Source organism: Geotrypetes seraphini, unplaced genomic scaffold (assembly GCF_902459505.1).
Source record: "Geotrypetes seraphini unplaced genomic scaffold, aGeoSer1.1, whole genome shotgun sequence".
NCBI lineage: Eukaryota > Metazoa > Chordata > Amphibia > Gymnophiona > Dermophiidae > Geotrypetes > Geotrypetes seraphini.
The window spans coordinates 5,290-18,735 of NW_022985921.1; the positions used below are offsets into that span (position 1 = coordinate 5,290).

At 38.4% G+C, this 13,446-nt stretch overlaps 1 long non-coding RNA gene across 1 annotated transcript; it reads right to left on the reverse strand.

Annotated features, from left to right (window-relative positions):
* Nucleotides 1-12,354: 12,354 nt before the first annotated feature.
* On the reverse strand, nucleotides 12,355-13,025 carry LOC117352500. Its single transcript, XR_004537696.1, has 2 exons — nucleotides 12,878-13,025; nucleotides 12,355-12,698 (listed from the first exon to the last, which is right to left on the reverse strand). It is a non-coding gene; the product is annotated as an uncharacterized LOC117352500 (long non-coding RNA).
* Between the last annotated feature and the right edge of the window lie 421 nt (nucleotides 13,026-13,446).

Consider the following 13,446-nt stretch of genomic DNA (forward strand, 5'->3'; position numbering starts at 1 on the left):
GAGAGGTTCTGGCGAGTCCTATTAAAGACTTGTTCAACAAATCTCTGGAGACGGGAGTGATTCCTGGGGATTGGAGGAGAGCGGATGTGGTCCCTATTCATAAAAGTGGTCACAGGGATGAAGCAGGAAACTACAGGCCGGTGAGACTCACTTCAGTTGTTGGAAAAATAATGGAAGTGTTGCTGAAAGAAAGGATAGTGTACTTCCTTGAATCTAATGGGTTACAGGATCCGAGGCAACATGGCTTTACAAAAGGTAAATCGTGCCACACGAACCTGACTGAATTTTTTGATTGGGTGACCAGAGAGCTGGATCGAGGACATATGCTAGATGTAATTTACTTGGATTTCAGCAAAGCCTTTGATACAGTTCCTCATAGGAGGCTGTTGAATAAACTTGAAGGGCTTAAGTTAGGACCCAAAGTGGTGAACTGGATCAGAAACTGGCTGTCGGACAGACGCCAGAGGGTGGTGGTTAATGGAAGTCGCTCGAAGGAAGGAAAGGTGACTAGTGGAGTCCCTCAGGATTCGGTGCTGGGGCCAATCCTGTTCAATATGTTTGTGAGTGACATTGCTGAAGGGTTAGAAGGAAAAGTGTGCCTTTTTGCAGATGATACCAAGATTTGTAACAGAGTAGACACCGAAGAGGGAGTGGAAAATATGAAAAAGGATCTGCAAAAGTTAGAGGAATAGTCTAATGCCTGGCAACTAAAATTCAATACAAAGAAATGCAGAGTAATGCATTTGGGAATTAATAATAGGAAGGAACCATATATGCTGGGAGGAGAGAAGCTGATATGCACGGACGGGGAGAGGGACCTTGGGGTTATATTGTCCGAAGATCTAAAGGTGAAAAAACAGTGTGACAAGGCAGTGGCTGCTGCCAGAAGGATGCTGGGCTGTATAATGAGAGGTGTAGTCAGTAGAAGGAAGAAGGTGTTGATGCCCCTGTACAGGTCATTGGTAAGGCCCCACTTGGAGTATTGTGTTCAGTTTTGGAGACCGTATCTGGCGAAAGACTTAAGAAGACTTAAGGCGGTCCAGAGGAGGGCGACAAAAATGATAGGAGGCTTACGACAGAAGACGTATGAGGAGAGACTGGAAGCCCTGAATATGTATACCCTAGAGGAAAGGAGAGACAGGGAAGATATGATTCAGACGTTCAAATACTTGAAGGGTATTAACGTAGAACAAAATATTTTCCAGAGAAAGGAAAATGGTAAAACCAGAGGACATAATTTGAGGTTAGGGGTGATAGATTCAGGGGCAATGTTAGGAAATTCTACTTTACGGAGAGGGTAGTGGATGCCTAGAATGCGCTCCTGAGAGAGGTGGTAGAGAGTAAAGCTGTGACTGAATTCAAAGAAGCGTGGGATAAACACAGAAGATTTAGAATCAGAAAATAATATTAAATATTGAACTAGGCCAGTACTGGGCAGACTTGCATGGTCTGTGTCTGTGTATGACTGTTTGGTGGAGGATGGGCTGGGGAGGGCTTCAATGGCTGGGAGGGTGTAGATGGGCTGGAGTAAGTCTTAACAGAGATTTCGGCAGTTGGAACCCAAGCACAGTACCGGGTAAAGCTTTGGATTCTTGCCCAGAAATAGCTAAGAAGAAAAAAAAAAAAAAAAAAAAATTTTAATTGAATCAGGTTGGGCAGACTGGATGGACCATTCGGGTCTTTATCTGCTGTCATCTACTATGTTATTATGTTACTATATAATAAACCTTTAAAGGTACCACTCCAATAAACTGAGAGGAAGGATTTTGGCAGGGAGTAAAGTCGGGTTGCATGAAAACCCTGTCAGTCAATGAATCAAAAGAGAGAAGTGTATATTAGATCAAATGATAGCCCTACTGATACAGAATGAATGAATGGGGCTATATAAACCTTTAAAGGTACCGCTCCACTGACGTGGGAGGAGGGATTTTGGCAGGAAGTGAGTTGATCGCAGGGATGTGTAAAAAGGTGGTAAATAAATACATAAACATTCAGGTACTTTCCGCAACAGTAGTGGTGACGGAGAGTTAAATAGCTGGTATGAGATCAATGAAAACGGGTGGACTCAGGTCACATACCGAACTCGGGACCTTACTGCCAAGGACAGCAAGGTATGAGCTGGGAATAAGGAGAGCAGAAGTGAGGTGATGAAAGTAACATTGCAGCTCCTTAATCTGTGTGCCTTTCCATGGGTCACAGGCCTGTCTTCAAAAATTGACCTGCACCAAAATTTTTATCGGCACTTTGGGACATCATTTGGTGGTTGGAGTCAGCAAGGGAAAACCTGCGAATAATCAAATTCGCGAGTAATAAAACCACGAATACTAAGGGAGAAGTTTACTCTTTGATGTGGTTTGACTGCTTGAGCAGGCTGCCTACTCAACAAATCAAATTGCATCAAGCAAAAAGTAAACCAATAAAATAAAAAGGGAAAGAGCCCTTTAGACCGGCACAACCTCAAGATTTTCTTTTTTTCCCATTAGATTCCACTGGTTCTCCAAGCCGGAGGCCTGACCAGTATCGGTGGCCAGGCTGCCAGCTGAGGCACCTCTACAAAAATTTGGGGAGGTGGAGGAAGAAGGGGGAGGGACCCAACACGAGATCCGCCGGGTTTGACATCCCCCCAAGGTCAGATGGATCCCAAACAGGACCCATCCAAGCTCTGTCCAGCACCAGAAAGGGGACCAGGAGTCCTAAACAAAATCCAACAGCTTTAACAAGGGGAACCTTAAATTTTTCCTATCTCTCCTGCTTGAAGACTGAGAAAAACTGGGTTAGGAGGGGGAGCCTCAGCTAATATACTACAACCAAAGTTTTGGTCTCAGACTCCACCTGCTGGTCACCGTGAGATATTACCCATCAGTAAAAAACTGTACCGGGTCTAGAGAGTGACACAGAATTCCTCCTTTCCTTTTTACTCCTTGCAAAATTTTCTAAAACTGGTACTGCACAGGACTTACCAGGTCAACCATCTGTTTGGAGACTCAGAAACGATTCCTAGGGGTCAGCACAGCTCAGTTATAGATTACTTAGATGTCAGTGTTCCTCAATCTATCTGCTGGTAAGAGCACATAATCCAACGGTCTGTGCTGATTTGGATGGACACTATGGAATCACTCTTTATGTGTACCAGTGCAGATCCACTCTTCCCCTGTCCATGTAGCATTCACTTTTGCACAAGACTCTGATGAACATCTGCTCTTCACCTCTGTGCTTCATACTTTACTGGATGTAGAGACTGGAGGGTGGTTTTCTGCTGCTTAGATCAAGCTTGTCCAATCTTTTTAAATCAGGGGCTACATTTTATAATATTCATAGGGGTAAAAACACATACACACACGCTCTCTTTTTTGAGAATCACACACTCACAAAGTCTCTGAGAACACTCGGTCTCTCTCTCATGTATTTGCCCAGCCTTAACCCAGTCTCTCCAGCTTGTAGTTTTGCTAAGCTGCTGTTCTATGACCGTGTTTCCCTAAAAATAAGCCAGTCTCATATTAATTTTGGGTCCAAAAAACGCATTAGGGCTTATTTCGGGGGATGTTTTATTTTTTTCATGTACAAAAATCACCTCTCCCTTCCTCTTCTCCACCCTATTTCTTCCTCTTTCTTTCTCACCCCACCCAACTTTCTATCCCTCCCTCCCATCCCCCTGGGCAGCAGAACCCCACCAACCCTCCCACCATGAGACATACCTCCTCTCCGAGGTCTCCTAAAGCAGCAGGGGTGGGGGTTGCTGAATCAATGAGCCCAATTTTTCCAATAAATCAGGCAGCACTAATGTCAGGGATAGAGTCAGGGAGTGTTGGGGACATTTAGGGGTGGGGGCTTTGGGGGTTGATATTAACTAGGGCTTATTTTTGGGGTAGGGCTTATATTAGGAGCATCTTTAAAAATTATGCTAGGGCTTATCTTTTGCATAGGTCTTATTTTCGGGGAAACAGAGTAATTTAGTCTCAGACAGTGGTAAAAAAATATAACAAAAGTAAATGAATTGGGGAATTCAAATTGTGCTATTATAGGTAGTTGGTCTGTTTCACTGAAGAAAATCAGTTTAGTCTAGGTTTGTCCGACCTTTTTCTCTTTCATGTACACCCCTCACCACCCCAGCCTTCATAGAGTTTTTCTTCTCAACTGGCTCCAGCTGCAGAAGCTCAGAGAGATTCCTGCTTCCCCCATGACTGCTGTCTGCAAGCTTGGGAAACATGTGCCGAAAGTTCAGGTTGGTCTCATATATTGCAAGACTTGAAAACACGAGAATAACTTGAACTTCTGACACCAAGCAGCTCAAGCTTACAGATAGCCAAATTGCAGTAGGAAAAGCAGGAATCCTGCTGAGCTTCAGAGGACCAGGTAAGAGCTCTTGGAAGGCCGGGTTTTGGCCCACAGGGCAAAAGTTAACATAAGAATAGCTTTACTGGGTCAAACCAATGGCCTATCAAGCCCAGCAGCCCGTTCTCATAGTGGCCAATCCAGGTCACTAGTACATAATCAAAACCCAAGGAGTAGCAATATTCCATGATACCTAGCTTTCAAAACATTTATGAATGTGGATCTATGTCCTCAAGAGAGCTTATTGTCATGCCTATTCTTGTCTCTTAGAAGGAACTTGGATTGCTTAAAAACAGGGTCTGTAAAAATTGAGCCATACCACACTCAAAGATGGACAAATTGTTCAGCTCCAGGTCATAAGCCTGAAGAAAACATTAAGCAAGGCAAACAGGGACATTCTCTGAATGGCAACCCTGCTGCTCCTCCCCTATCCCTTACCAGTTCCCTTCATTTGTGAACATTACAAAACAGACATTTGTAAAATCTCTAAAGTAATTTTACTTACACATATTAAAATTTACTTACACTTATATTAAAATAGTAGTAAAACAGAGGTGTATGTGTGTATATATATATATATATATATATATATATATATATATATATATGTGATGGACCCCCATCAATCCTAACTCTCACCGGGGGGCGTGGCTTGGTTGCACATGAAGAAGGTTGGGTAGTGAGTGAGCTCCGCATCGTAAGACACTGAAAGTATTATAAGTCACAGGAAATTTTTAAATTTTGTGCGCTAAATATCAGATAAGAGTGTATAATGGCGTCGGGGAAACAAAATAAAAGTGACTCGGTGTTTGCAATATCCGGGAGTAATAAGAGAGCGAAGACAGAGGAGTTGGCTCTAAAGAATGGCGAGACGGAGGTTATGAAGGAATTGAAGGAGATTAAGGAAATTGTATCGGGCATTGCAAAGAAAGTTAATGATTTAACTGAGGAAGTTTCAACCTTGAACAAGAAAATGGAAATGCTAGAAATGAAATCCAATAATATGGAAGAAAGAATGGTCACTGTGGAAACAGAAATTAGCTATAGCAAAGCGGACCGAAAGAAAATTGAATTACTCACTCGTGAGCTGGAGGACTGCTCAAATCGTGAGCGGAGGAGTAATTTACGTTTGCTAGGGCTACCGGAAGGAGCGGAGAAAGGAAATGCAATCTCCTTTCTTGAAAATATACTACGTAAAATCCTTCCGATAAAATCTAAGTTTCCTATAGAAGTTGAAAGGGCACACAGAATTCCTGCGAGGAGGTCAGAGAAGCAAAGGGGTCCTCGGCCACTAATTTTTAAATTATTAAGGCATCAATAGGTTTTGGAAATCTTTCAATTGGTTAAACAGAATAAAAATGTAAAATATCAAGATGCCCATATACACTTTGTACCCGACTTTGCCAGGAACACAGCAATAAAAAGAAAGAGCTTTTTGGATCTTAGACCCCAATTGAGAGAGATGGGGGCTAAATACGGTTCAATTTATCCTGCTATCATGAAAATGACTGTTGACAATAAAACAATCACTTTTGATGACCCAGTGAAGTTACAGAACTTTATCCAGCAGCAGGAACAGCCAATGTTTACATAACTCCTCTTAGTGAAGATTAAAGGAGGGAGGTAGATTTTAATTTTACTATTCTTTTTGGTTTGGTTTTGTTGTCGTGGGATCCTCTCTTTCTGATGATGATACTAAAGGAATATTTATATGGAAATTGGAGTATTTTCATTGATTTCTAAGGGCAACGATATAGAACGTTTACAGCTTTATTTAAATGGTCTGACTCAACGGTCCCTGCAGAGAGCTCTTCATATTAGGAGTAAACATTCTAAAATGGAGTACTGGCAACTTTAATGCTGTGGATTTACCTTTTACATCTGATATGAATTGCGGGTACTGTTCTGCTGTTATGCTTAGTGATGTTCATGCAAAAATAAAATGGTAGTAGGAATATGCATAAGAGGATTGGACAGAATGAATGGATGTACCCAATGCGGAAGTTTTTGGAGACATGTTACAATCTAAAAACCAAGGCTCAGCTGAACTTAATTACTGAAATGGTGAATATAGTAGGGTATGCACCTTTCTGGCATCGTAAACAGTTACTGATGCTGAGGGTGATCATGGAAGGTGGCTACCAGTTTCGTTCACCAGAACGAGATGACAGATTTGACAATGTTAAAGATCTGAGCTTTTGCCTTCTGATAATGAACCCTGCTGATCGCCTGACAACGGAGCAAGCCCTGCAGCACTCATTCTCCCAGGATTACGAGGGAGAGAAATTTGACACTTCAATCCATTACGCAAGTTCCGGGTGGCGATATGGACTGTCCTTGCTTACATCCGCAGTTAAACTAGTGATAAAGGAGGTTCTGATGCGAGATCCCTTTGTTATGCGTGGAGTACAAAAGCTGATTGATCCCTGTGCTTTCCGCATCTTTGATCCTTGGGTGAAGAACGGTGAACAGCAGAATCGGGAAGCACTCTTCCAAAATGCACCCAAGGCCTTTGTTGTGATTCTAGCCAGTGAGGAAGAGGAAAAGTATGAAGCAATAACACGATATTGAAGAAAGGGCAAGGAATGTCTTACAGTTCTTTCTCTTGTACACACTGTGCACTGTGGTTATTTGCCTTTACATAAAAAGACTAATATTATCGCATAAGCTCATGTTGCAACATTGTCTCTGGAGAGTTATGTTGGTTCATTAATCTGGGTTTCAGCTTGCAATGAACTCAGATTTATGTTTAGATATTTACTAGACAAACTCTCATAAGTATAAATCTTGTCATATAGACGCTGTAATTCCTATTCTGGCTTGGAATATTAGTCTTTGGACTTTTAGGGCTCTGAAGGATCTGTTACTAAATAGGTGAAAGTTATTCAGCTTTTACTATGAATTTCAGAATATAGATGAAGATCTAGAATTCCAAAACATTGTTATTCACAGATGAGTTTCAGTTACTTTGCGAATCACAGGATGATTATTCCAATACATTCATTTCTGTGATTATAGTTTTCATGTAATGGTCAGAGATGAATATTTCAGAGTAAAATTTATTATGAGGTTTCATTTCCATATGCTGTTTAACAAATATGGTTTTTTGATGGAACTTGGAGATGTATGCGGGGAACAATTGAGGAGAATGAGTAGGTTTTCTAAAGGTTGTAAAGAGGACAGGAGAATAAAAACAAATTGCATTATGTATATGCATAACACTCCAATAATATCATATTATATTGGATTATATTTATACTTCATATAATTACAAAGGGTGCATGCAGTTCTAGAACGTAGGATGGGGAGGTTGTTTTTTGTTTCATAAAGATAATATAATTGATATTTGAATTAAAAGGATTTTGATTATATTATTGATTATTCATTTTAAATACAAAAGTAAGTCAGCAATATAAAAAAACAAAAAAAAAAGAGCGTAAAAAGTTATTAAATTGTTATTAATATGTGATTTATGAAATGGATTAGTACTCCTAAGAATGATTATATCTCATAAATATTTTGTGTGACTTAATTTAGAATGTTGATTTTAAGAAGGTCTTTGTGGAGTCTATCATTGCCTGATCTAACATGTGCGTCACCAAGTTAACACTGTTATTAAGTATTTGGGGTGGGCGGGTTGGGGGGTGAGTAGAGAAAGAATTATTTGGGATAGGGGTATTTTATGTGCATAATTTTAGTCTATTGGTAATGGTGTCTAATTATTTTAGATTATTTATGTCTGATTACTTAAAAAACAAATTATATTATGGAGCTTAAACTTTTTTTCACTAAATGTTAATGGCCTTAACCATCATATAAAGAAGAAAAATATGCTTGCTTTTCTGAAACAACAGAATGCGGATTTATATTTCATACAGGAGACTCATTTATCAGTGGTGGAATCACAAAAGTTGGAAGGGGGATGGGTAAAACATTCTTTTTTTGCCCCGGCTCTGGGGAAGAAAGCAGGGGTAGCTATATTAATAAATAAAAATAATTCAGCTAATTTTCAATTAATTGATTCTGATCCCTTGGGAAGAAGGATACATGTACGAATGAGCATGGGAAATAATACCCTGGACTTGGTTAATGTATATGCCCCAAATATGAATCAAATGGAATTTTTCAAGAAATTACAACTACTCCCATTGGCTACTTCTAATTTAGTGGTGGCTGAAGATTTCAATGCTGTTATAGATCCATTAATGGATAAAAAACCAAGTAAAATTATGAAATCTTTAGGGTTAGATAATCTGGTACAGTCTTGTGATTTGAAGGATATATGGCGGATACTTCATTTTGATGAGCGGAAATTTTCTTTCTGTTCACAAGTTCATAAATCTTTTTCAAGAATAGATTATATTTTTGTTTCAAATCAACTAGTACAACAAGTGATAAAAGCTTCCATAGATCCGATCATACTATCGGATCATGGCGGGGTGTGGATAGAATTTAAGTTTGGAGAACAGGAATATAGTAGGTCTGTTTGGAGATTCGATAATACATTGATTGCAGATTCAAATTTCCTTGCAGATTTTAATTTAAAATTGACTGAATTTTTTCAAATCAATACCTCAGAGGATATATCTATGGAAATGTTATGGGATGCTTTTAAGGCTACCATGAGAGGTGGTAATATCTCATATTCGGCATATATTAAAAAACAACTTAAAAAACAATTTTCTGATTTGGAGAAAGAAATTCAAATTTTGGAGAATAAATTAGCTGAAAAGTGGGAACATAATACTTTGCAGGCTTTGTTAAAAGCTAAGGGTAAATATAATGAGATATCGTCAAAATTGGTAAGGAAAGATTTGTTTTCTCAGCAAACTTTGTATTATGGAAATTCAAATAAGGCGGGAAGATTATTGGCAAATTTTCTTAAAGCGGAAAAAAGAAAAAAAAATTGTCGCTATAAAAGATGAGAGTGGAGTGTCACATTCTCAAATAGAAAGCATTTTAAGTCAATTTTTAAATTTTTATAAAGACCTATATTCTTCTGTGCTTTATACAAATAAAGAAAAAGATGGTTTAAAATTTTTAAATTTGATAGGACCGAAAATTCCTGAACACTTTAAAGAAGTTTAGAAGAGCCTATATCATTAAAAGAGTTAGAAACAGTGTTGAAGTCTCTTAGAGTTGGATCCGCTCCAGGTGGGGATGGTTTCACAGTGGAATTCTATAAGTCATTTCAAAATACCCTAGTACCTCATTTATTGAAATTATATCAGGCTCAACTGAATAAGGGTTGTATTACAGGTACTATGGCAGAATCATTGACTATAGTTTTGCCAAAGTCAAACAAAGATCCCACATTGGTTTCAAATTACAGACCTATATCATTAATTAATGTAGATGGAAAACTTTTGGCTAAAACGTTGGCTTTACGTTTAGCCAAGGCTCTCCCTTTTATTATAGATATGCACCAAACTGGATTCATTGCAGGAAGACATTCATCTAATAATATAAGATTGGCTTTTCATATGTTAAATCTAATAAAGAATTTGAAAGATCTGGCTTTTTCTGTATCAATGGATGCAGAGAAGGCCTTTGATCGTGTGGAATGGACCTTCATGTATCAAGCTATGGATTGGTTTGGTATAGGTTCAGGATTTATACAAATGATTCAAACATTGGATAGCTCCCCTGCTGCAAAATTATATATAAATAATAATTTTTCGGAATGTTTTGAGTTGCGGAGGGGAGTTAGACAAGGCTGTCCTCTATTCAACAAGCATGGGGGATACAGGGTATTCCTTATTCAGACCGGGAGTACAAAGTCTCTGCATATGCTGATGATATTTTGCTTCATTTGAGAAATCCTGAAAAACACCATGAATTCCTTCTCTCACACCAAGCAGCATCATGGGGTAAAGACCTAGAACAATTACTTTCGCCCTCTACTTATGAGGTCTTTAGGAAACGTCTAAAAACACACCTGTTCCTAAAACATCTTGACAACTGATCCACTTATCTCTTTCCCCTCAATAGCGACCTACTGTCCTTTTGATCACTTTTCTCCTCAACAATGAATTTCCTGTCTTATTACTTCTCTTTCTTCTTCCCCTCTTGAAGTCAGTCAATTTGTACCTTTGCTTAATCTTTTGTAAACCACATAGAACTTCACGATATTGCGTATATAAGCTGTTATTATTATTATTAGAATAGATTGAAAAATTTGGAAAATTTTCAGGGTATAAGATAAATTGGAGTAAGTCTGAAGTTCTTCCATTAAATGTGTATTACGCAAAAGGTTTATTTGATTCATTTTCTTTTGTATGGAAGGAAGAGGGATTAAAATATTTGGGTATATGGATAAAAGGCACACTAGATTATACAATGAATGAGAATGAAAAATGTTTATTGAAGAAGGCTACAGAAATGTGCGAACAATGGAATCTATTACATTTGTCTTGGTGGAGGAGAGTTCAAACTATTAAAATGATGATATTGCCTGTGGTTTGTTATCAGATGGGAATGTTACCAGTTTTTTGTTTTTTTTAAGGGGTCCTTTTATAGGAAATTGAATAGTATTCTTACAAAATTTTTTTGGCTGGGCAAAACCCCTAGGATTGCTTTAGTATTTCTACAAAAATCAATTGCGGAGGGTGAGGTAAATTTTCCAAATTTCTATAGGTATCATCAAGCCTATATTTTGAGACAGGGTATGTATTGGGTCCTCCCAGAGCTCATGGATAACACTCCTGATTGGTTATGGTTGGAATGGCGGCTCATGTTCCCCTTGAGATTATGTCATATCTTTAGTATTAAAATGCCTAGGTTATATAAGGATAATAGAATATTTATGGATACATGGAAATCTCTTAGATTTGTTAATAATTTAACGCCTATTCCAATTTACAAATCAACTAATCAAACAATATGGTTAAACTCCAAGATTCAAATTGGCGGTTTTAAGATCATCTGGAAGCATTGGATGATAGCAGGAATACGTACTTTAAAGGATGTTATATCTAACGGTAAGCTGCTTGACTTTTCACAGTTGCAACAGAAATATGGTCTTAATAAATCACAAAGTTTCAGATGGTTGCAACTGAAGCAGGCGATTCAGAAGGGGTTCCCTGAATGGAAAAATCTCAATAATCAGTACAGTCTGGAGTTCTTATGCTTTCAGGTGGATTTCTTGGGTCACCAAGCTGCACAGTGGTATAAATTGATAAATGGATTTATAAATAAAAAACCTAAAAATGGACTCAGGGACATTTGGAGCATTGAGATTAAGCATCAAATTACGGCGTCTTAATGGCCACAAATTTGGTCTTGGAGAATGAATGCAGTGTCTGCATCTATGAAACAAACTTGTTTTTTTCTTTTACATAGAGAACTTTGGACCCCAGTTAGATTACAAAAGTTAGATAGCTCTAAGTCTAATAGATGCTGGCACTGTAATTTAGAGGCAGGTACCTTAGATCATCTGATATTCTATTGTCCTTATATCATGGCATTTTGGAAATCAATCTGGTCTCAAGTTAATTGTTGTTAGAAAACCATGTAGCATTGTCATACGATACAATAATGTTTGGGATGTCAATGAGAACAAAAAGTCAAATTTCTTCAAGTAATAATAAACTTTTATTGATCATGACAGGGGTCGCCATACAACATATTACCAGCAATTGGAAAGATTGCAGTAGATTAAGTTAAACATTCTGGTGGAATTTGCTATGCCATATTTATAAAATGGAAAGAGTTATTGCCACACAAAAGGGTAGTTATAATAATTTTAAAAGGGTTTGGGGGCCATTAACAAATTTTTGCAATGACTAGACACCTTTATTCATAGAAAATACATTTATGCATAGAGGGGAACGAGGGTATTAAGTTATATTATGGATGATCAATTGTTAATATTGATAGGAATCTTTTGATTATAATATTGGTGGGAAGGAGGGAGGGTATAAATGTGTTTCTAGATGTGATTTAAAGAATTGTAAGAGATGTGTATATGATATCAATGTTACTATATTGTGATCTTAATATTGGATGGAGTGATGAATAAAGTTTTTTGTAATTCTAGGGGGGTGGGGGGGAATAAATTTTTCTTGTTGAGATTTTAATTGAAAGTTGTTTAAGTGACATGTATAATTTTTTAAATGTTGTAATATTGAACACTTTTTATAAGATGAAAAATGAATAAAGATCTTGGAAAAAAAATCCTCTCATCCCTCTCTGCTTTCCCATATGAATAAAAACAGACTGGATCATTATCAAGTAAACATGAATAAAATCTCTCCATTTCCTGGAAGCCATCTGATATTATTTCTTGTGAGCCGTTCGTGCAGAAGTGCGACGGATTGGTGTGGTGTTTTTTGGGGTTTCATTTTCACTCATCTCTGCCTCCAGGTCTGTGGAGAGGAAGACAGATGACCGATAAGAAAAACATCAAGGCAATGACAGAAGGGTGCAAGGGAGGGTAACGGTGGAAAAAGAGGTATATTCTCTCACAGGTTAAATGTTGCAATTGGGCACCCCTCTTCCCCCCAAAAAAACCCACCATACTAGTCAGTGTTAGGACATTCAGTACCTTCCTCTTCCTCCTCCTCACTAGAGAAAGTCACCACCACTTGCTTGCGACTGGGCCTTTTCCGCTGCGACATCCTTGGTGTTATAAAGTTACCATCATGTTCACTATTCACCGCAGACAGAGGTCGATGCTTTCCTGAGATAAAGCAAGGAGCAAGAGACACCAGTCATGAGGTCAAGACAAGCACAAGACAAGTTTTCATACCCTTAAGGCAGGTATGGCCACCTACAAACTTTGATTTCCACAATGAATCTACTGCATACAATATCATACATAATCATTGTGAAATCCTCAAAACTTAACTGGGTTATGGCTCTTGAGGATCATGGTTGCCCACCCCTGCCTCTTCTTGGTGCTCCCAAAGCAGACAAGCTATCTGATCCATGAAGCCCGTTTGTGACCACCAGGTATTTGTTTGTGTTTGAATACTCAATGGACAACCAACTGTTATGTTTTTCCCTGAAGTCTTCTATGCGAAAAAGAAAGGAAACACTAGTACCCAATTTACATGAAACAAAGACACCACCTCCGGAAAGAAAAGACAGAACCATCCTGAGCGATCTTAGCCT